Consider the following 21,951-nt stretch of genomic DNA (forward strand, 5'->3'; position numbering starts at 1 on the left):
TTGCCAGGATGAGCCTCCCCAGTGCCACACCGAGCAGGGGACACCGGCAGCAGGTCTCGGTGCCAGCCACGTCCCCGCACATGAAACACCCGAGAAAGAGCAGGGCTGCCGCTGTAATCACAGCGTGTCTGCGCTGCGAGGCTGGAGATAGCTTACACAGATTTTCCGTAGCGTTTCACTTCTAAGCAGCCGTTGATAGCTATTCCATCAGATAAAATGGTAATGCAACGCGCCTCTGAAACGGCGCATCAGCAAAGAAGGGGATTTCAGATCTCAGCGGAAAACTGGAGTCCTGCCTCGTATTCTTGTCTTGCAGTGTTTCGGCATTAAACTCGCCTGATCCCCGGCACAAATGCAAGAAATTGGGGCATTTTCTCACTTGGGTTCACCTAAACTCCTCCAGGAAAAGCAGCAAGATGCAAAACAGGAGCCACCCGCACTTTGAAACCGCCCTCCCATGGAAAGCTTCAGGGGAAAGTAATTAAATTTAATGCAAGCTGCAGCCTTTAAACTAAGTCATCCTGTAATTGCCTTTATCAGAGCATCAGCCCACTAGAACTAGTGCTCGTGAAAACCACTCCAGGGGAAGGGGGGGGTCCCTCCAGGAGTATGCGTGGCCCATGGCAGCTGGCAAGTCCTGAGTTATCAAAGTTAGAGAAAGGCCTGAATCCTGCAAACAGTGCGCCTGTGTCCTCGGGGAGCTGGGGCTGAGCGAGGGCAACACCACGAGGACTTCCAGCACGCGGCCCCATGCTGTCCCCGATGTCCCCGCTGGAGCATCACCGACATGGTACGGAGGGCTTGTGCCAGGGCTGGGGATCACCTTGGGAAAATGGATCCGTCTCCAAAAACAGCCAAAAAAGCCAAAAAGGCTCCGTCTCCAAAAAGCCAAAAAGGAAAGAAGCCTCTGGTGCTGCTCTGTGCAGGGGCTTGCTCCATGCCCACCTCCCCATCTGGAGTCCTTCACCCAGCCACTGCCCTCGTTTCGAGTCTCGGTCACGCCAGCGTCCCCGCCGAGTCCCCGCAGCCGCTCGCAATCTGCCGCAGACAGCTGCTCTCGCCTCTTCCACGCTCGCTTTCAGGCTGGCGGTGGTTTACGGATGACGAGATGTGGGTATCCCAAAGTAGGTGGCATTCAGCGACATGCGGAGAGGAGAAAACCTGAAATGATGCTGGATGGCGGCTGTAAGCTGGGAACAAGAAGCGCCAGGGACGCCTTCGGCTCCAGCAAGCGCTGCAGGGCAGCCACATCAGGGTAGCCAGGGCTGGTGGGGCTGCGGGGCCCCCGGGACATGCACCCAAAAGGGCCACATCTCGAGGATCAGCAGGGGACCTGGCTTTTCAGCTCAGATAAAAGCAGCAAACACAGCCACTGCATAAGAGCAAATGTTGCCCTCTGCCCTGCAGCGGGGATGGGCAGCGGGGCGGGGTGGGGCTGCAAAATGAGGGGCTGGAGGGGCATAGGGATGTAGGGACATAAGGACAAAGGGACGTGGGGACACCTGCCAGCCCGCGTTTTGGCCGGCACAGGGGTGGGTGCCACCGGGGCAGCTCTCACAGTGAGTACCTGGGCTTTCCCACAGCAATGAATTGCTGCAGCTTTATTAAATCAATATTAATTCATAATCTTTAGCACACAATTACAGTTATCTCACACACAAAACTCCCCACCTCTCCAAATCTCTGATCTGACAGGGTTATAATTAGCTTATTACTGGCCATACATCTGCTAATAACTTTTCCCTCAGCCCTGCGAAGTGAATTAAGGAGCGCTAATAAACCATGGCTGTTAATCCATTTATATGTCTTAGGCTTTTGTCTAGGTACCAAGTTTAAAGATCCTTTAAAGGGGGTTCTCCGGCCCCTCCTCCAGGTGGGGCTGTCCCTGGCCGCGCGCTGTGGACACCAGGGGTGGCTGGTGGCACAGGTGAGGTCCCACTCACTGCCCCAGCGGGTGCAGTCCTCACTGGAGCAGGATGCGGGCAGAAAGTCGAGGAAGCGTTTGATAAGCTGGGGAACCCCAGAAGGTGTCAGCACGGGTCCCTTTTCCCCATGCCTTCCTATTCTCAGCCCTGCTGCCTGTGCCTGGCACAAGGCAGAGGGTATTTCGGGAAGGTCCACGGCGATGCGGTGAACCCCCAAAATACCATTTCTCAGGGAACAACAGGCACGGATCCCTTTCAGCAGAGCTCCAGCGCTGCCCGCTCCCCTTCACCACGGAGCATTTCTGGTGCCATTCACTGGCAATAAGGAAAGCGAGATAAGACATGGCTGGGGGGGGAGGGAAATGTTGATCTAAAACGATGGCCCGTAATAAAGGGCAGCGGAGAGGCACGGTGTGATGTGACGAGATAAAAGCAGCTGGCTGGCTGCTGCTTCTAATTATAGGCCCCCGCTAATGAAGAGGGCGCTGATTAGACTGACATTGTCCTAGGACGCGCGCTTCTGCAGGGAGCTGGCTCTGCGTCGGTGCGCACGGCTGCCCCGACCGGGGGTCCCACGTCCTGAGATGTGTCCCCACCATGGGGACAGCTGGGACCAGGACATCATGAGGACATCGGGAGAAGCCGGCGGCGATATTCCCCGTGCCAGGGAGGGGACTGTGGATGTGAAGGCCACCGCTGGGCCACCTCACTGGGTGCTGCTCCGACTCCGAGGTCCCAGTGTCTGGAGACAAAAGGAAGCTCCTTCTGAGTAAGAAATGCAGTCGAGTCTCATGGGTGAATAATTTATGATGCTTACAGTAACAAGACAGAAAAAAGCCACATTCAATTCTGGTTTCATCATATTTTTGGCTATGAGTAAAACAGTAGAAAATGATGAGGGCTTCCCACAGCAAAGCCAAGTGCCTGAGACTGAAACTGGTAGCCAGGCCACTTCTAACCAGAGAGTTGATCTTTTGCATATTTTCGGTCATGTTGGCTCTTTTTCTCCTCCATGGAAGAAACTTGACATGCAGTTAGTTAAAGCACTGTTGTGTCTCCCTCACTGAGCTCATCCGGCCAAGCAGGGCGATGCCCCGGCTCACATCCATGCAGGGCAGCCCCTTTCTAAGGGCTGGGGGAAAGGTACTTCCCTCTTCTGTACCCACTAAAACTCCATTAAGAGCCCTGCTTTGGGTTGGAGGAGCGAAAGATCTTAACAAAATATCCCCGGGATGAGCCACAAAACTGAGGCAGAAACATTGCGAGGTCTGCAGAGGGAGCCGGGCTGAGCGGCTGGCGAGCAGCTGGGCAAAAACGGGGAAAGACTTAAAAAAATGAACCAGTAAGCCTGAAGTGATGTTTGGGAGTCATTCCCTAACTATTCAAACATTCACGCAATAACTCTTTCCAGGTGAAGTCCGCGGGAATTACCCGCAGCGCCTAGATCAACGTCGGCGTGGCTGGGAGGGTGCAGAAGAGGCGCAGGAGCAGTGGGGCGAGGTGACGGTGACACGGTGCCCGGTGCCCCGAGCAGCTGTATTTGCTTAAATCGGAGCAGCCTTTTGGGATGGGCCCCCTGGGACTTCCCGCAGGAGGCAGGGCTCGCGCCGTGCCCGTGCTGTGCACACGCACACGGTGCCAGGCGCTGGGCACCCGGCTGAGGGCGTTTTCCCACGGCCGCGGAGCTGGGCGAGCGCCTGCAGATTTTCCGACTGGTGACTGCAGCAATTTCAAGTCCTGCTTAGCCAGGAGAAGCAGTTGCCAGGGCACCCAACCTTTTGACATCTTAATGAGCGAAGAGCTCAAAAGGAACCTCGCCAGGATTATTTCTTTTTTTTTTCCCCTCCCTTCTCAGAGGATTCAACTTTTCATCTCCCTCCTTCCAAGCATGAGACGCGGGGATAACAAATGAGCCCGAGGAGTTCAAGCTGCAATCACCCGGCTCCTTGTAGCTGCAAACAGGCAGGAAGCGTGCGCTGGAGAGGAGACGTAATTAGGTGCAATTCAAGAACAGCTCATGAGCTATATTTAACAGAAGGGCCGACTCTTCAGCAAGCAAAAATCCGTGTAGGAAAGGCGGTGGCGGCTGAGCCGCCCTCCCTGCAGCCCCGGCGTCCTGCCCTGTGCTGCAAACACCGCTTCGTTATCGGGCTCTGATGGCTGTTCAGCCCATAAACAGCTCGTGGGAGCAGGACCCCTCGTGGAGGAGATGTTTTTTGGCGCTCAGGGTTTTCCCTTCGGTGGGATCAGATTTAGCCAGAGGGAGAACGACCCAAGAGCCTCTTTCCTGCTCATCCTTCTTGCCTGGCACAGACGGGGAGCCCTGCTGAGCCCCCCAGCGCCACGGCAGCGAGAACATGGAGATGCTGTGCTCCTGCTGGGGGAGGAAAAGCCACGAGTGCACACAGGCACCGGGTGGGACGGCAGCGATGGGCGCCCACCTCCCCTTAGCAGAGACACGGCGGTGCCGAGTCCAGATTTACCTGTCTGCGGAGGCCTCCTAAACACACACACTCACCGAGGTTCCAGCTTGAATACAAAACCCAGGGAAGCAGCCAGTGAAGCTCCCTGGAGAAACACTCCTATTTTCCTTCCTAATGAAAGCCACCGGGTGGATGCTGAATTTGCATGCCAGGCTTTGGTGACGCTTCCCCAGGACCGACGGGCACCAGCAAGACGCTCAACAGCTGCAAGGAGCAAACCCCATGGGCTGCCCAGCAAAATCCCCCCTGTTTTCTGACAGCAACCCCCAAAATTCGTGGGCCCACCGGCAAAAAGAGACAGCAAACCTCCCAGGGCAGAGCGTGCGGGGATGGTGCAGAGAGCAGGGCACGCCTGGCTGCGCAGGAGGGCCGGAGGAGCCGCTCCCTGGGCACCGCAGCTCCCTGCGAGCAGAGGGGAAGGAGCTCCCTGTGCCGGGACGTGAAAGCCGGGAGACGGGGGAGCGCTATAAATAGGGCGTATAAACTTTCAACTGACAAGGCTCTGATTTTGTTATTGTAAAAAGGGAGGGAGAGAGAAGGAGAAAAAGTGCCTAGGTAGAGCTGACAAAGAGGGAAATACATGCAGAATACAGGTTTGTTCCCAGTAACGCGCTTATTATAAGTCAGATGTAGTTAGAGCTATTACTTTAGCTTCAAATGAATGAAAGGAAGGAGAATAAATCCGCCTTTGTGCCAGGCTGCCTGCAAATAGCATCTCCCTCCAGCAAACCTGCAATTGTGTTTGCATGAGACATTTGTTAGAATAAATGCAATTTAAGAAGAAAAACAGCTCCCACCTACAGCAAGGGAAGGCCTCCGGGATGAATGGCAGCCGGCAGAGGAGGAGGAGGACCAGGAGCGCCTTCGTCTGCAGGGGCAAGGGCCTCCTGTATCTTCCTCCTTTATCTTCTGTGTGAGCAGACTGAAAGAGAAAAGCACCTTCTTAAAAGTTTGTGAGTCTGCATTTCATAGTCCTAAACTATTTCCCAAGGTACTGAAAGTGCTTGCGGGTTTTGCTTGATTTTTGCTTGTTTTAAACAAACGATGTTGGGTGCTCCCAGAGCGTTTCTCCACCCTCGGCAGCCCCGGTGGCTTCGGGGAGGGGACCTGCAGGGCTGCCACCCCCAGGGCTGGCACCCCCCAGCCCCATCCCGCGATGAACCCTCGTGCTCACCAGCTCCATGCCTCATCACCCCGGGGCACCCGTGCACCTGTAATAACGGGAACAAAATCTGCCACCGGCTGCCCAGAGACGCCCAGGCTGCCTGCGGTGCCCTGCGGCAGGCTGAGGACAATGCCAAGCACGGTGCACGTGTTTCGCAGTGCCGCCACCAGGCTTTGGTGCCTGGTCCCGTGCCCAGCTGAGCCCCCTCCCCTGCCTCCTTGCCCACCACTTGGTTTCCCTCTTCTTTTTTTTTTTTTGCCTGGAGAACCCGGCTTCTTACCCAGGATGCGGCCCAAGGGAAAGGGGAGAAACCCTCTGCAAAGTGCCCTCCCGCCTTCTTCTGTTAGTATTATTTTTAATATTATCCCCGTTGAATTTATAGGAGCAACAGCCTGGGAAAATGACTTTACCTCTGGTTCCTTCATAAATTTTTAATAGGGCAGAAATGGAACCAAAAGGGATTTATAAAAAAAAAAAAAAATATGCGTTAGCGTCAAACTCTGGCTCTATTCATAATTAATTATACTTTCAGGGGGAGGGGAAAAAAAGAGGAAACATAATTACTAGCTTCTAGTGAGAACGTTCATTATCATGCTAATGCCGAAATCAGTACTGCTGCGCCTCTGTGTGTGTGTGTGTGCGCGTTTGCTCTAATTACTCGGCAGCGGTGTGCGGCGTTCTCCAGCCACCTCGGTGCCGCACGGGGCTCCGGAGTCAGGGGTAAGGCGGGACGACGGCGCAGCCTTCGTGGCTGGGTTTTGCCCCGTGTTTCTCAGCATCGCTCCCCAGGTGCCCCGGCGGTGCTCGTTAGCAAGCAAGATCCTGACTTCGTTTTTTTGGGGGCTTGCAGTGCACAAGAAGAGCGCCAGGAGGGTTTCAAGGTGCGAAGAGCCAGGGATGCACAAGGCAGGCTGGGGGAAGGAGCCCAAAGAAGGGTGCAGAAAAACAAGGCAAAGTTTCAGATGTTCGGTGCCTGACAAATGCCCGGGTTTGCTGTGCCTGGGACACCTTGCAACGCAGATCCCGTGCCTCAACCCTAGGAAAAGCATTTGGGCTCAGCCAGGGTACAAAGGTACCCCGGGCAGGGCAGCCAGCCACAATCTGGGGAGAAAAGGGGCAATTTTCTATGCATTGAAAAAAAAAAGAAAGAGGCTCAACTCAACCCCAGCGCACTGGTGTCACCAGCAAAGGGTTTTTTCTTTGCTATCCCGATCCACTCGGCACTAGGGATGCCCCAGCACAGGACCCAGCCTCCCCTGGGTTTGTGCAAGAAGAGCTGGGCACGGGGAGGTGTCGGCGCCGTCCCAGCACCCCCAACCCACAGCAGGGCCTGGGGGGGGCAGGCACGGCCGCATCCTGCTGCCCGTGGGCTCTCGGAGCTCCAGCTGACGTCTGCGAGGGAAAACGCAGGCTTGGAGCGGCGGCTCCAACACCCCGCTCAGTCCCAGACATGTTTATAGACATGAGTTATCTTAATTATATTAAACCTAAGTTAGGCATCTGCACAATCTGAGCATTTCTGTAGAATAATTAAACCGATCTCCCATTATTTCTGGAGCTGCCAAGCGGATGCCCTACTTTCCTCAGCACGAGCACTGCATTTCTCCAGCGACAAATCCCCCGGCGGGCTGCGGGAGCCGTGGTCCGGCCGGCAGAGCCGAGCAGAGCGGGGGGCGCGGACCCCTGGTCGCCCCCAGCAGCTCTCCAGCCCTGCTCTGGCTCCTCGCTCCCTTCTCAGCGCTCAGCAGAGGGCAAAGCCAGCCCCGCACAGCCCCCTACCTCCCCGCACGGGGCTGTATTTGCAAATTGCCTTAAGAGCCTGAGAGCAAACGAGGCCCCAGGGCTGTGCCACGGCCCTCACCGCAACCTGCAGCAGCGGCTCGCAGCCCGCTGGGGACAGGGCAGAAATGGGCATGGGAGGAACTGGGGCTGGAAGAGGGGACTGCTGGAGCTGAGCCCCGGTGCGGGGCCGTCTCTGGGTCACCAATCCTCTGCTCGAGGAGGACAGCGATAATTAGAGCTCCTCTGCTTGCCTCACTCACGTGGGAAAAGCAACTGGCTCTTGTAGCGAAGCGGAGGGAGAACAAACGGAGACAGAGAAGAATGTGCATTGAATTTAAGTGGGAAAGCGTTAACAAAACCAGGAGCCGATTGAGGCGACCCCAAATGAGCGGTGCAAGGAGCCAGCGCACCCCAGGCACGACAGGAGCTCCCGTCCAAAGCCACGCCGCCTCCGAGACGCTGCGCAGGCAGCACCAAAGCACGGCTGTCTGCACGCGAGGCGGGGAGAAGGCAAAGCCAATGCTGGGAGTCCCCGGGATAAGATTAGAGGCTTTTCGTTCAAAGGTGGGCTCTGTGCAACATCTGGGAGCCATTCCTGTCCGTGTGGGATCGTGCAGGCAGGCGAGGGGCCCCTCTGGCCTTGCTGGAGCTCCAGCTGTGCCCAACGCCAACATTTGGGGTTGCCTGCGAAGCTCCGCACCCGCACCAGCCCCAGGGGCGCACGGTGGTTTCGGCCAGGGGTGGCAAAGGGCTGCTGGGGACCTGGAGTGTGGTTGCTCTGTGAGCCAGGAAACTTGGAAAACGCCACTTGGAAAATGCTCACCCCAGCTCAGCACGCGGCTTTGTACCCAAAGTGTATTTGGGAGGTGGAGGCCAGGAGCCTCGAAAAGAGCTATACAGGCGTGTCGTGGAAAATGAAGGGTACAAAGCACACTGCGGCACCTATATGGCAGGGGGCATTGGCACGGCCGTGCTCCTGCACCTGCACGGTCCTTGGGGTCGGGCTCGGATGTGCTCCGCAGCATCCCCAGGCACCGTGGCACCACGCGGAGCTCGGGCACGCTGCTTGGGCTGCAGCGAGGGCTCGCACGGGGAGAGAAACCATCGAGGCCCCCCGAAAGCCCTTCCCCTCCCCGGCAGATAAAAGGGCCTCGCTGTTCCTCAGCGCGCTGGAGCCAGAGCCAAGCTCCCTGAAAGAAAACAGATGACCTCTTGTTCTGGGAATAGCTACAATCCCTCCCTTTAGCTTTATCGCCGGTTGAACCCTGCCCAAATGAAAAGTAATCAGCCATGACACGAGCATCCGCTGCCCCGCGCAGGCAGCCAGGCGCTCCCCAGCCGGCCCCTAACGAAGCTGCCTCGTTAGGGCTAACGGGGCTGCGGGCAGCTTTGCACGCCCCATGTCTGCCCACGTCTCAGCCCTCGGAGCAGCCCGGGGTGCCCACACCGGTCACGTTTTCATGAAGGTGCCGAAAATGCAGAAAGGTCGGGCAGCACGTCCCTGCCTGGCACCCAGCGGTGTCGGGATGCTGCACGAGGCATTTTGGGGCTCGCAGTCCACGTGCGGCCGCCGCAGCCCGGGCTCATGGTCAAGTCCTCGCCTCTGCTCTTTGCGTTTATGCTGGGAGAATTCAACCGCACCGCACGTGAGCTTCTGAGAGCTGGTTTACGATGTATGAAAATAGCCCCGGAGCCTTTGCCAAAAGCGTCTCTGAGGTGGGTTCTCGCTTTGGGAACGGAGCCCACGGAGCTGGGGCTCACCGGGGCTGCGATGCCATTTCAAGCCCCGCAGGCTTCTAAACCCCTTCTTCCAAAGCTACCGGCAGCAGCGTTTCCAAGCCAGCCCCCCAAAACCGCAGGCTGCCCAGCAGCAGTGTGCATGAGGCAGGGAAGGGGCAGGGAGAGGAGGAGCCGTGTCCCCAGCAGCGTCACCCCGTGGGGAGAGGATAACCCCCAAACCCCGACCCACGGCGTTTTGTGCAGCCGTGGCTGCGGTGGGGCGTGCAAGCCCGCTTAACCTTCAGATCCCGACCTCGCTGTTCCGGTACATAAAGCAATTCATTAGTCGTTACTGCTTAAGAATAAAGGGGATTAGGTATTTATTCAGCATGATGTGATGGGGATCGTAAATTTTTACTGTGCTCCTTGAGCTGGCCCCGGGAGCAGTTAAGGCGGCGGGGCCGGCCGCAGCCCCTGCGCCCTCGGAGCCCGGAGCGGGGCCGGGGGCAGAGGCTGGGATCACACACACGGACAGACCAACGTCAGGAATGTCTTTTTCCTTGCTGCACTTCGTCCATCTGTATCGAACAGTGGAGCTATGAATATTCAAGAGGAAAAAAAAGTGTTAAAAACTTGTGACATTTTCAGGATTCGCTCGCACTATCCAGAGAACATCATTCACAGTAATTACGAATCAAATCCACAGCTCTTCACGGATGACAACAAATCCAAATGGCCTTTTTACACAGTGAAAATATTAGCCTTAACACATTTTTTTTTTAAATATCTTCCAACCAGTTGCTGCTTTCACAGGCACCTCAGAGCAGGCTGATCTTTTACAAACTCCTCCCGTCGCGGTTACATGTGCTGCCTGTGCTCTGTGCTAAGGCCAGCAAATGAATAGCACTTCTTTTTTTTTTTTTTTTTCCTCCCTCTCATTTGAGAGTTTTCTTGGTAGGGATGAAACCACGGAACAGAAGGCCGCCTAAATGAAATTATTAACCCAGAGAAACCACTGAAGGAACTTGATTAATTTGCCGGGTAACAGAGACCGGTTTGTTCTTTTAGGCAACACATCTTAAAGTAATTGAATCACCCCTTGAAAAAAAACAGTAGATGATTGAGCCCTGAGGTACACTCGTTCACTATCCTTAATAAATCTCTCTTTATGAAGGAGGTAGTATGCTTTTCTCATCAGAAACCTGTTAATTTTTTTCTCTTCTAAGTAATTGAATACAAAGTTCAAAATCTATCTGCAGCATCCTTCAAGAAAAAAAAAAAAATCAAAGGTTTATCTCACGTTTCATCTCAGCAAGTTAATTATGCTCTCATAATTGAGTTAAACCAGCAGGTTATTAAAAATACCACAGGACCATTTTTATTTTTTTTTCTGATGAAGTACCGCGAGCCCCAACTCCTTGGCAGAGCCAAGAACCCAAAGACCTGGCTCGTGCCCTGCACGCAGCAGGAGGCGCCCAGGATGGACCGCTCCAACCCGGGTTCATTTAGGAAAAGCAGCTCTTTGGGCTTTTCTCCTCCTTTTTTAGATGTTTTGCCCTCGTGCTCCTGCCTCGCTCCAGGGAGGGTCTCCAGGATGCGGCCCCTGGTCCAAGAGCCATCACCCCGAGTGGCACCAGTCCCCAACATTTGGGGCAGGCTGGTCAGTGCCCCTGTGGCAGGGCTCCCCGCAGAGCTCACACTCAACCAGGTGCGTCACAGCCCAACCACGGCTCACCGAAAGCCACGGAGCGTCTCCATCCCAACTTGGACGAGCCCGCCGGCCTTCCACGACCCAGCTGACACCTCTCCATGAAGCAAGGGAACACCCCTGAAAGGGAACGCGTGAAAAACGCTGGTCGTAAGCCCAGCCCAAGGGCTCACTAGGGAGCTCGCTTCACACAGGCGATCCCACCTAAAAGCCACTGCAAAGCCAGTAGCCAGCACCCGCTGAGGCCAGAAAGCTTCAGAGACTTCAAAGCAGCTCAGGACAAAGCTGTCCCTACCGCGGCCGTGCCCAGGGACGGACAGGGAGCGCCCGACGCCGCACATGGCTCTTCCGACACCAGTGTATTTCTAATCAGCATCTCACTTCAGATTTTACTCATTCAACTAATTCCACTAATTCTAGGGAATTACAGAAATAATTGCTATTTTCCAATAGATACAGGCCTGCCTCTTGAGACAGAAAAAAAAAAAAATAAGGCAAAAAAAAAAATCAATGAAGCACTGTTTAAGAAAAGTCAAAATAAGCTATTTCCATCTCCTCGTTTGCAATTAACTTCGGAGCATAACACAGTGGGAGGTGGTTCATGGGAAAAGTGCGACTTCATTGTAATCCTCCCTCCTTTTAAGTGGAAGGAGCGGTGGAGATGGATGCGCCGAGGCAGCCGCCGCTCCCTGCAGGTCGCAGCTGCCCCGTGCCCCCCGCGCTGATGGCACGGCGTGAGGCGAGGGCGGCGGGGCCACCAGCCCCACGCTGCAGCCCGCAGTGCCACCCGGCCGGGCGAGGGGCCACGGCTGGGCTCTCATCGCCCGCGGTCACCACGTGCACAGCAGGGCGCCACGGACCTGCACGAGACGCCCGTCCCCATCCCCATCATCCCCATCACATCTCTACCCCCGTCCCCATCCGAATCCCCATCTCCATCCCCACCCTGTCCTAAGAGAGGGCCATCTGTTATTATCATTTTATTTTTTTTTATAATTATATTGGGATTTTTTTGTACGGCAACTTCCTTATCTTCTCAGCCACCAGTGACGGTACCAGCAGGGAAGGGGTGGCCCGGCAGCACGTCCTCCCCCGGGGAGCTGGGCACAGCTGGCAGCAGTCCCAGCAGGATTTGTGCACCGTGGGGCACCCCAGCACCGCTTTGCCTTGCGTCAGCCCTGCTTCACCACAGGAGACCTCTCCGATTACGGGCTTTTCAGCCCCGTTCCCCCCAAAAAATAGGCAAAGCAACAGTCTGGGGGCAAGAGGGACCTGAAAGAGCCGGTTCCCCCGCGCTGCCTGGCAGGGACGGGTGCTTCTCCCTCCCTGCTGCCAGGCAAACACTCCTGCGGGGCGGAGGCGCAGCCCCAGCCGGGCGCTGGGAACCTCCCTCCAGCCCCTGCCCGGAGGCAGAGGATCCAGACTGCGAGGAGGCCGTGGGTCGGGTGCCTCGTCTGGCTCGGGGCTTGGTTGCAAAGCAGCGGCTCGGAGGCTGATGCCCCTCAGGGGAGAAGGCACCCGGCTGGCTCCTGCTTCCCAGCAAGAGTGGAAACCTGCTGCCGTTGCAGGGCCCGTCCTCAGACCCCATCCTCCAGCGCCCGGTGACCTCTGCCAGAGATAAGAGCACTCGGTCCTCCAGCAAGCACTTCCCATCCCTTGCCCTACAATATTCCCCCTGCGGCTGACGTGGCGACCTGCTGCTGTGCGTTAAGCATTCACCTACGTGAGACTTCCTTTGAAGACTTTTCCTTTCAACTGTTCTATTTTCATCGCTGTCCTCATCCCTCCGCAATGCTCTGTCTTCTGCTCAAGTGTCATCTCCAGATTTCCTTCCCAATTAATATTTCTATGGCAACTGCATTTAATTTTGGAACCGCAGCGCTCGCTGGGTGGCGGGACCAGACCCTCCTCCCCGCCTCGCCTCCCCGCGCCTGCTGCGGACGTTTGAGCCCTGTTCATTTCCGAGGGGCACGGCTCTCGGAGCACCTTGCCCAGCCCTGCCTCGCCCCCTCGATGCCAGCCCCACGAGGGCTGGGCCAGGCTGCGCTCAAGCTCGTCATTTATTCCGTGCTCCTTTACTGCTAATTAGCCCGTGAGCACATTTATTGGTCACCGCCCGGAGCAAAGCACAAGGTTTTGGGAAGTGCACCCTGTAGGAGCCAGACTCTGGGAGCAATACGGACACCCCTGGATGCCCTGGGGCGGGGGGGGGGGCATGCTGGGCAGCACAGCAAAATGCTGTGAAACGAGGAGAGATTGGGACTTCAGGAGGCAACAGGAGGAGTGAGAGATTCTGGAAACCCCGTCCAGCCCAGCTGCCAACGATGGGTGCGGAGGTTTCTCCCCAGCGCTGCCCAACCCAGCGTGGTGGGGTGCAGCCCCCGGTGCTGTAATGTCACCGAGGACAACCCCAGGACCCTCCTGCAGGGCTCTGGGCAGGGCGAAAATGGGCGCTGAGAGGTTCAAACAAGCCCATCCGGGTCAGGGGCTGGAATCAGAAGCATTCGTGTGCACTGCTTTCCCTGCCAGGGCTCCCTTCTGGTCTGCCTGAAACCTTGCCGGCATCTCAGGAATGCCAGAAATGCCGGAGCTCCCGGTAACGGGGCTTTGCACCCTCAGCACCCGGCGCTGGTGTGTGCCCAGGGACCCGGCCGGTGGGCTGGTGGCTGGGACGCTGCGTGTCCAGCACACAGCTCAGGGGCTGAGCACCGCCCCGTGAGGCGTGCGTGGGGGGCTTCAGGGCACTAAGTGCATTTTAGGGGCTTATTTTGCACCTTTTGGCGTCCCCCTGCTGCAAAAGGGGGGTGCTCGGGTCGGTGCCCTGCACGCAGCCCCCGTGCACCGGCTGCAGGCTGGGTGCTCCCGCCCGGCTGCGCTCACAATATCGGCGTTATTCCACGTTCAGATGAGGGAAGCGCGGAAAAATGTGATTTTGGAAGCTGAGTGAGTAACTCAACTCCCCGCAGCTGTGGCTTCGGCTGGGCTCCAGCTGCTCCCCTGCCGCCAGGGCTCCGCCGCTCTCCCCCAGGCACCGGATTCCTCCCGAAACTCGCTTCCCGTGCCGGGCACTTGCTGTGAACAAAACGCCAGCGGAGCAGGGAGCCCGGCCCTGCATTCTGCTCTCGGATGTCTCCTCTGGGCCTTACCGTAGTGGCTGCACGAACACGGTTTGGTTGAGCTCCCAGCTGCCCTGCCCCGGGGCTGCCGTTGCCCAAAGGAGCCAAAAAAAAGAGAAAACTCCTGGGGGAGGGAGAAAACTCCTGGGGGAAGGAGAAAACTCCTGGGGGAAGGGATCCCCGCCCTCTGCACTGCCTGAGCTGGTTTTTTCCCTGCTGCCTTCTGTGGCTTTGCCCAGCTCATGCCTGGTCATCAGCTACGGACACAGCCCTCCTGCGAAATAGTTACCCCTGTTGCCATAACGCGCGCATCTCACCCCAAACCATGGCACTGCTTTCTGGAGGTGACCCATGGGGCTAGGAGAGTTCCCACGGTGCTGTCCTTCCTCCTGCCATTGCTCAAGGATGTCTTGGGGCAGGTCCCATGCAGGTGACGACCTCCTGGGGAGGACGTCCCTGCCTCTCAGCAGCTGCGGACACCGTCCCCATGGGTGCAGGCACGCGGCATCACTCACGGGCATCACGGCCCCGGCTGGAGTCAGCGGGTATTTTAGGCTAGGGAGGGAACCGTGCAAAAAGCACTCCGTGGAGATGGAAAAAAGGGATGGAAAACAAGCAGCATCCCCAGGGGCTGGCTGTGGGTATCTGTCCCTCCCAAAGGGCTTGTGATCAAGATGGAGAAAAGGCAGGGAGGGAAGGATGAGGTGACGGATGGCACCGAGCTGAGAAGGAAAAGCAGTGGTGAGGGAAGGGAGAAATGGGGGAATGGCAAACCAGCAGCACAAACGCGACTGCAGCAGGAAGATGAAACCCTTGGTGGATCTCCCCATAGGACGTGACCTCCCCCCATGCCTGATTTTTCCTGCTATTCCCTCCAGAAACTTGTGGCCCCTGCATGCGCACAGGGGCACTGCAACCTTGAGCTCTGCCAGGGGAGCTGAGGGGCTGCGAGCGCTCCTGGGCTCCCAGCCTGGCCAGGGCTTCCCCCCCCAGCCCGCACGCGGGGCCGGTGCTGTGCAGTGCCTGGGGCTGCGGTGCTCCCGTTCGGCCCCTCCAGGGACCGTGGCGGCTCCGTGCAGCCCCTCCTGGACCCTGAAACGCTCACTGCCCTTCCCATCACACTGCCCAGCTCGGCAGTGACGGCTGCCCTGCAGCACCTGCAGCACCCTGGGGTGCTGTGCATGCCTCGGGGGCTGCTGGGCAGGCCGGCGGTGGCACGTGGTGCTGGGACGTGCTGTCACAGCCAAGCACGTCTGATATTGGGACAGCCAGCTGAGGATCCCAGCACCACTCATGCCCCGAACCCCTCCCCTGCGCTCCCCCGGCCGTGCAGCGCAGCGCGTCTGCCTTGCCAACAACAACAGGCACCGACTTCGTGTTTAACCTGCGATCCTCGAGCGAGATCAGCAAATCTGAGGGGCCAATTAGGGGAAATCATCACTTCGTTAGTTCCCTGAAATGCAGCCACCGCTGGAATGACAGGCGGCAGTGCCTGCGAAGCTTGGCACGGGGCTAAAATCCAACGAAACGCGGAGAGAGGGGAAAACCGCGCCGGCCCCCGGCAGCTGCAGCGAGGGCGATGAGCCTCATGGAGACGCTGAGCCACAGACTGCGAGAGCCAGAAAAAACGGGGTGTCCGCACGTCCCCAGGCCCCACCAGCTGCCAGGCTGCAGACCAGCTCCAGGGCAAAAAGAATTAAAAAAGGTCCTTGCTTATTAAATGCTGTGCGATGCTCCCGAACGGGAGCCCTGGCAGCCAAACAAGCCACCTCTCCTTCCCTGCACCCCCCCCTGCTCTGTTTTTAAGTCAGCCCTGCAAAAAATGGTGAAAATTGAATCGCCCCAGCACAAAACCTTACGGCTGCTCCTTGTGGCGGGGGCAAGAAGCACCTCGTCACCTTTTATTCTGCTGCGAGCAGCCACGCAGGCAGCTAATGGGAACGGCTACCACGGGCCCAGCTTTTGTCCCGATTCCTCCTAAAATTCATCGCCTTGCGAGAACTGCGGCCAAAGACGTGGGAACACCTAAGCTGGGCACCCCATGCGAGGGTCTATAGCTGTACCAACACAAAGGCCACCGAAATGCCACGGGTGGCATTTCACGGGTCCCTGCAGTGCCCTGCAGGCGAGTGCCAGCCTGCCAGCGCCTGCCTGGGGAAACCTGGGGGGAAAGCTCGCAGCCGAGCGGCGCGAGATGCTCGGTGCCGCTGGCTTTGGCTCCTTCTCGCTGCTCTTTAACCTCCTCCTGGACTTGTACTCAAGGAAAGCCGTGACATTTATCATGAGAATATCCTTCGGTTAAAACCGGAGCCCCTGATTATGTTAACAATTTTGTAATGAATTAATGAAATTTTCCAGTGGAAAAGAGATTGTGAAACTCTCCCGGGAGCTCCCGAGCCGACCCAAGCAATCCGTCACGGGACGACAGCTGCAGTCTGGCCGCTTGGCGTCTCGCGCGGGCTCTGAGCTCATGGCCAGCCTAACGAGCAATAAATAAGAAACCAGAAGACGACTGCGGACGCCAGGGATGAGCCGGGGGTCTCTGGCTACATCGGTGCAGGTTTCCGGGTGAGCTCAGTGTGCTGGATGGGGGCTCCTCTATCAAAACCTGGCCGCCAGCACCTCCGAAGCCAGCCCCGCGCCAAGAGGCAGTGGCTCCATCTCGGCACTGACATCCCTGGGCATCATCAGCAATAATATCAAAAACCTGAAGACGCGTAAAACAACCAATATCCGGGGCTAAAGGAGAGATTAGCATTATCCAAATGGCCTGCTCCTCGGCGGGAGCTGAGCAAACTCCCAAAGACACAGCCTGGGCAGCCAGGGATGCTGCAGCTGCCCCGAGCAGGGTCCCTTCGGGGAGCCTGGCCCCATAGCGCAGCACCACACCTGAGCCCCACAGGGCAGAAGATGCTCCAGGGAGGATTTCTGCACTCAAAAAGGGGGTCACAGCTCATTGCACTTCCTCAGCGGCACCGTGGCTTCATCAGGATGGAGTGAGAGCACGAGCACGCCCAGCGTGTGCACGGGCAAATCCCCGTTTCTGGAGCCGCACAGCTACCGCGCCCGTCCCCACGTCCCGAGTCCTCCGATTTACAGCTGGGAAGTTTGCACTGACTGCGCTCGGAATCATTAAGCTACAAACCATACGCTAATTATGGTGCCCTGGGCAAAAACGTTAATCCAAAGAGCATAAAATTGTAATGACTTTCTTGGCATAATTAGACCAACCAAGACAAACAGCCCAAACAGCAGCCGCGGCTACCGCGCGGCCCCACTGCCGGCTCAGGCGAGGGTCGGGAGCTGCTGAGGACAGGGGTGCTGAGCTTCGGGTAGGCTGCCACTGCAGCGGGCTCTAGGAGGTTTCTCAGCCCCTTTCTGCTGCTCTAGACATCAGCCTCAGGGTCTGGCGGGGACGCTGGCCGGGTGCTCCTGGCTGCCGAAGGGGCTCGAGCGCTTTCCCTTCCAGCCACCCAACCAGCGAGCCAAAAACAGCTCCCGCGCCGCAACCCTCATTGTTGGAATAACTTGGGTTTCCTGTGAACTGGAAAATTTTTTGTTAAAGCGCAGTGTGCCTTGAAACAGCAAAGGTTTCAAATTGGGGGGAACGATCACACCTACGCTGAGCCACAGACATCACCCCAGCAGAGCACGCCTTCCAGGTACTGGAAAACTTTGCCTTTTTTCAGTAAAACCTCCGATTTAGCAACGAAAGCAGAGCGAAGAGGAAGGAACGCGGCACGGAGGAGCTTGCTGAAGCCTGCATGTCCCGCGTCCGCAGCCAAAAGCCCACGCCATCTCCTGCGTGCGCGGAATGAATCGCTCTTAAGTAAAATCTAATCAAGAACTCCTCCTTTCTTCCCCTTTTTCAAACAAGGGCACTATGTGATGTGTGCAGTCTCAAAAGGAGATTTACTAGACACCGCTGTGACTAAGGCAGATGTAATTAGAAGAGGGGAGGGACATTTATCATTTGCCAGAGTGAATTAGGTATTTCGACTTCTCAAAAGAATTGAAAGCAGAGGGTGAATTTTTTTCCAATTTCTCTCACATCTCAAATATTATTAAGTTCAGCTAGAAAACACTCGAGACAAATTGACTCATCTGAGCCCATCTCTTTATAATTGTTACACATTTTAAATTGGTTTAGTTAAATGAATGCTTCGCATAGTGTTTGACAGACTCTGTTGTCTGGATGCGATATTAAAAATATCAAAATCAACACAGGAACTAGAGCAGAGCTTAGGGATATTGCTTTTCTGAGTGCTGCATATTGCTTTAGTTGAAATGTAGCATATTCACGTAGCTTTAAACACGGTTTCAGACATGGATAAAGAGATATTATTCCTTTCCTATTAATAGTAAGGCGTTTTTTCTCTTTCCTCGCTACTTAGCACGCAGTTTGCAAGCTCACACGCCAAACCATCGGGCTGAGCAGCCGTGGATTCGTGCGCAGAAGCCATCCACCCAGAGCTTGCCCACAGAGCAAGTCTGCACAGTGTGATGCCTTCGCACGAGGCCTGGCATCTCCCCCCAGCCCAGCAAATTCCTCCTGCCAGCCCCTTTCCACCGCCCCGGTGCGCACACGAGACGTGCCACGGCTCTCGTCCAAAGGCTCCTGAAAGATGCAGGGAGAAGCAAAGGAGAATTGGGGTCTGCAGCTCGCCAGCATGATCTCAGATCACATTCTCAAGGCTCAAGAGCTTTGCAAAAACCCCAAGCCAGGCAAAATAATTGCTGATAGGGAAACATTTGAGCAGCTCAGGCATGCATTAGATAAGGGATCTTGTTTCTTCTCACCCTCCCCTTGGCTTTCGTGCTTCCTTTCCACATTGTTTTATCGCGAACAGAAAATAACCAGAGAGAGACAGAGAGAGCGAGCCTGCCAGCTGCGTGATTTATGCTGCTTGAAGCCAAAAGCCCTGATAAAGCATCCACAGCCTTGGACGGCGACGAGCGGGGCTGCAGCAAAGCCGGGTCCCGGCCCGGCCCTGCCCTCGGATCCCCCGAGATGCAGATCTCAGCGCGTGCCCACGGAGGGGTGGAGGAGGGATGTGTCTGCCTCGAACAGCTGAGGCTTTGTGACTCCACAGCCCAGTTTGTTGCTCCCTCACATGGATAACACTCAGCAAAATTTTTCCCAGAAACAGGATGGGAATAAGCGGGGAAGATGGGAATCAACCTGCCTCCTCCCCGAGACCGACGTGTGCTTATTCACCCCTATCCCAGGAGCGAGATTTCTCCCTGTTTAAATAACGTCTCCAAGGGCCTTACCCTTACTCGTTTAATAAATAAGCGTGTCAACACCAGCTCTGCGTAGCGAAGTGAAGGGCACTCAGCAATTCCCCCACGGGACAATTAAATAAAGAGAGGAGAAAACAAAGGACGGGCTCAGCGTGAGCAGAGATGTCTCCTCGCGGGCGGCGCGGTGCCGGGACAGCGGGATTTGTCCACCTGCGTGGGCAGGGGGCTTAATTCGGGTTTTCCAAGGAAGCGCTCGAGTGCTTTTCGCACACCTCTGAGCTGCCTGCTCGCCACGAAGGCAGACGATTTGCACGCGGAGGGCAGAGCTGCCCCGACCCGTCGTCACCATCGGGAAATGTGGTGTTCACATCCCCTTCGCGCGGGGGAAGGGGGAGAAGGCCCCCTTTAAAGTGCCTCGAAAGGAATTTAATTTAAAATGGATTTCACTTTCGCGTTTGATGAATTAAAACCAATGTGGTTTAACAACTATGTAATGGGTTATATATATGATCTGTTAAACAGGTGTTTGAGGTTTAGCAATTATCTAATAAGAGACTCATACATATTACAGTAGATAAACTTCAATAAATATGTTCTTAATCAACCGGAGAGCACTCAACATACAATTACCATCCCTGCCACATCTTGTTGAAATGAGCAGCTGATTCAGTGCAGGATGGGGTTTTATGTGCTACTTTAAAAAAAAAAAAAAGAAAAGAAAAAACATGCCTCTCGCTCGTACAGCCGCTGCGTGGTGCCGGTGCCGAGGTCCCTGCACTCGGGGAGCGGGGGCACCCCCGCGAGCGCGGGCAGGGCAGTGCGTACGGGAGGACGATGGTGCTGGTGATGGGAGCAGCACTGGCCCTCGCCTCCTCTCCCATCCCGTTGGTTTCACCCCACCGGGGTGCCTTGCACCGGGAACAGAGCAAAGCCTCGCACCGCAGCGCCCTGAAAGCTTCCCGGGGGCTCAGCGGGTGCGCGGCCGTGCCAGGACCTCGCGGTGGGTCCGGGGGGGTGCAGGAACAGGACCCCACCGGGGGCGAAGTGCGGCGCTCTGGCTAATTTGCCACTTTCCTAGCTCGGGTATTAAAGCTCATTAGCACATTAGCGCTGGCTTTCCCAGCCATAAAACAGCGGGGGGGATCACCAGGAACCGCTGGAGACAAAGGCGCCCAGTGCTTCAGCAGCTTCCCCGCTGCCTGTGCCCCAGAAAGCCGGGTTTCACCCCAAACAGAGGGCAGGAAAATAAACATGGGGAGGGGAAAGCACCCAGAAAGCACCCTGGTGCAAGCTCCTGTTAGTTCGTTTGCTGGTGCACAGACCTCGGGTAAAAGTTCATGGTGGGTTTGAATCACTGGGGAGAGAGCAAAACTTTTTCTCGAGGAAATGCAAAATTTTTATTTGTAGCCACAGGATCTCTGCACAAAGAGGCTTCTGAGCATCCCCGGGGGGAAGCGTCATGCCCCCCCAGGTGGTTGCACTGGGGGGTCCTGGCTGGTCCTGGGGTCGGGGGGCCAGGCCTGTGTTTCCTTGTGTGGCACCATGCACGTAGCTCACAGGTCAGCCCCAGCACGCTAAAAGCTGTGCGCGCGCAGCCACTGATCTCCCCAAAGAGCTATGAAATCCTCAAAACCCGGGGCAGCCCGAAGAGCCGGGACTCCCCCAGGCATTCCCTGGGGGAAGGCAGCGACCCCTCGTCCCGGGGAGCTTTCCTCTCGCCCCCCCCCCCCCCGGTATGTGCAGATGAGCACATCGTTAAATATAGCAGCCGAGCTGCCCGACAGCCGGCTGGGGAACCCGAGCTGCTCTCACCAATTTCGCAGCGGCTAAACGCTCCGAGCCATGCGCCCCGCGGGGAACGCGGCTCCCCCGATAACCTGCCCCCACGCAACGCCTCCTGCCCACGCGGGCTGCGCACGGGTCAGGAGAGCGCGGTCTGCTTCTGGTGGTACTCCCGCCACCGTTACCGGCGCGATCCCATCGACCGCTGCATTGCCGGCTGTTTAATTATTCCCTTTTAATCCCTTCGAGCAGATGAGACGTAAAAGCGGAGGCCATTAGCGGCTCTGGAGCGATCTGCATGGCCCTAGCCCCGCGGGGTGACCGAAGCCCGGCCGGATCCTGCCTCCTGCCTGCGAGCTGGACGAGGCAGGAGGCACGCCGGAGGGAGCAGCTCTTAAATAAAGACGTCACAGGGAAAAAAAGCAAGGAGGTGGCGGGTGCCGAGGGTTCCCCACCGCCGGTTTCCACCCCACCCCAGCTAGAAGGGGCACCTGCTGCAAAAAGCAGCCAAGGGCTGAGCATCCTTGGCGGGTTTCTTTGCTGCCCCCCCCCCCCCGCAGCCCCCAGTTCTGCACCGCCGCAGCCCCACGAGACATTCGTCCCCTCTGCCCCTCGGGACAGCCGTGGCCACGCTGGGCTCCGGCTCACAGCACGGGCGGAGGGAGAATAAAAGACACTTGGTGCTTTTTTTAGACCCGAACGGAGAAGTTGTACAATCTCGGCTTATAAATAATTGAGGGGCTAATGTGATCTCAAACTGAGCACTTATTAAATGGAAACGTCCCTGTTGACAGATGAATTCCTGTAAATTTTCTTTGGTTGAGCTCAGATGCCCATTTTCTGCTTTGAAGCAGATGAGGTCACCCTTGCTGGAGAGAACATGCTGCGGCGAGAGGGATTTGGGCCTTTTTTTTTTTTTTTTTTTTAAGAAAAAAAGAAGGTAACACTAATAGCAGTGATGCAGGACTGAGATGTGAAAGGAAGGTGAACGCAGGCTGTGTGCACATCCCTGGGCCCTCTTTCACCA

The 21,951-nt window shown here is 56.6% G+C and overlaps 1 protein-coding gene across 1 annotated transcript in view; it reads right to left on the reverse strand.

Annotated features, from left to right (window-relative positions):
- LOC310883681 (uncharacterized protein) overlaps positions 1 to 21,951 on the reverse strand; it is a 113,253-nt gene that overhangs the window by 59,616 nt on the left and 31,686 nt on the right. The window contains exon 3 of the mRNA XM_083804463.1: positions 5,210 to 5,330. The gene's annotated coding sequence lies outside the window, so the exon portion shown is untranslated. The remainder of the gene's footprint in view (positions 1 to 5,209; positions 5,331 to 21,951) is intronic.

This window comes from Anser anser, assembly GCF_964211835.1.
Source record: "Anser anser genome assembly, chromosome: 18".
Taxonomy (NCBI): Eukaryota; Metazoa; Chordata; class Aves; order Anseriformes; family Anatidae; genus Anser; species Anser anser.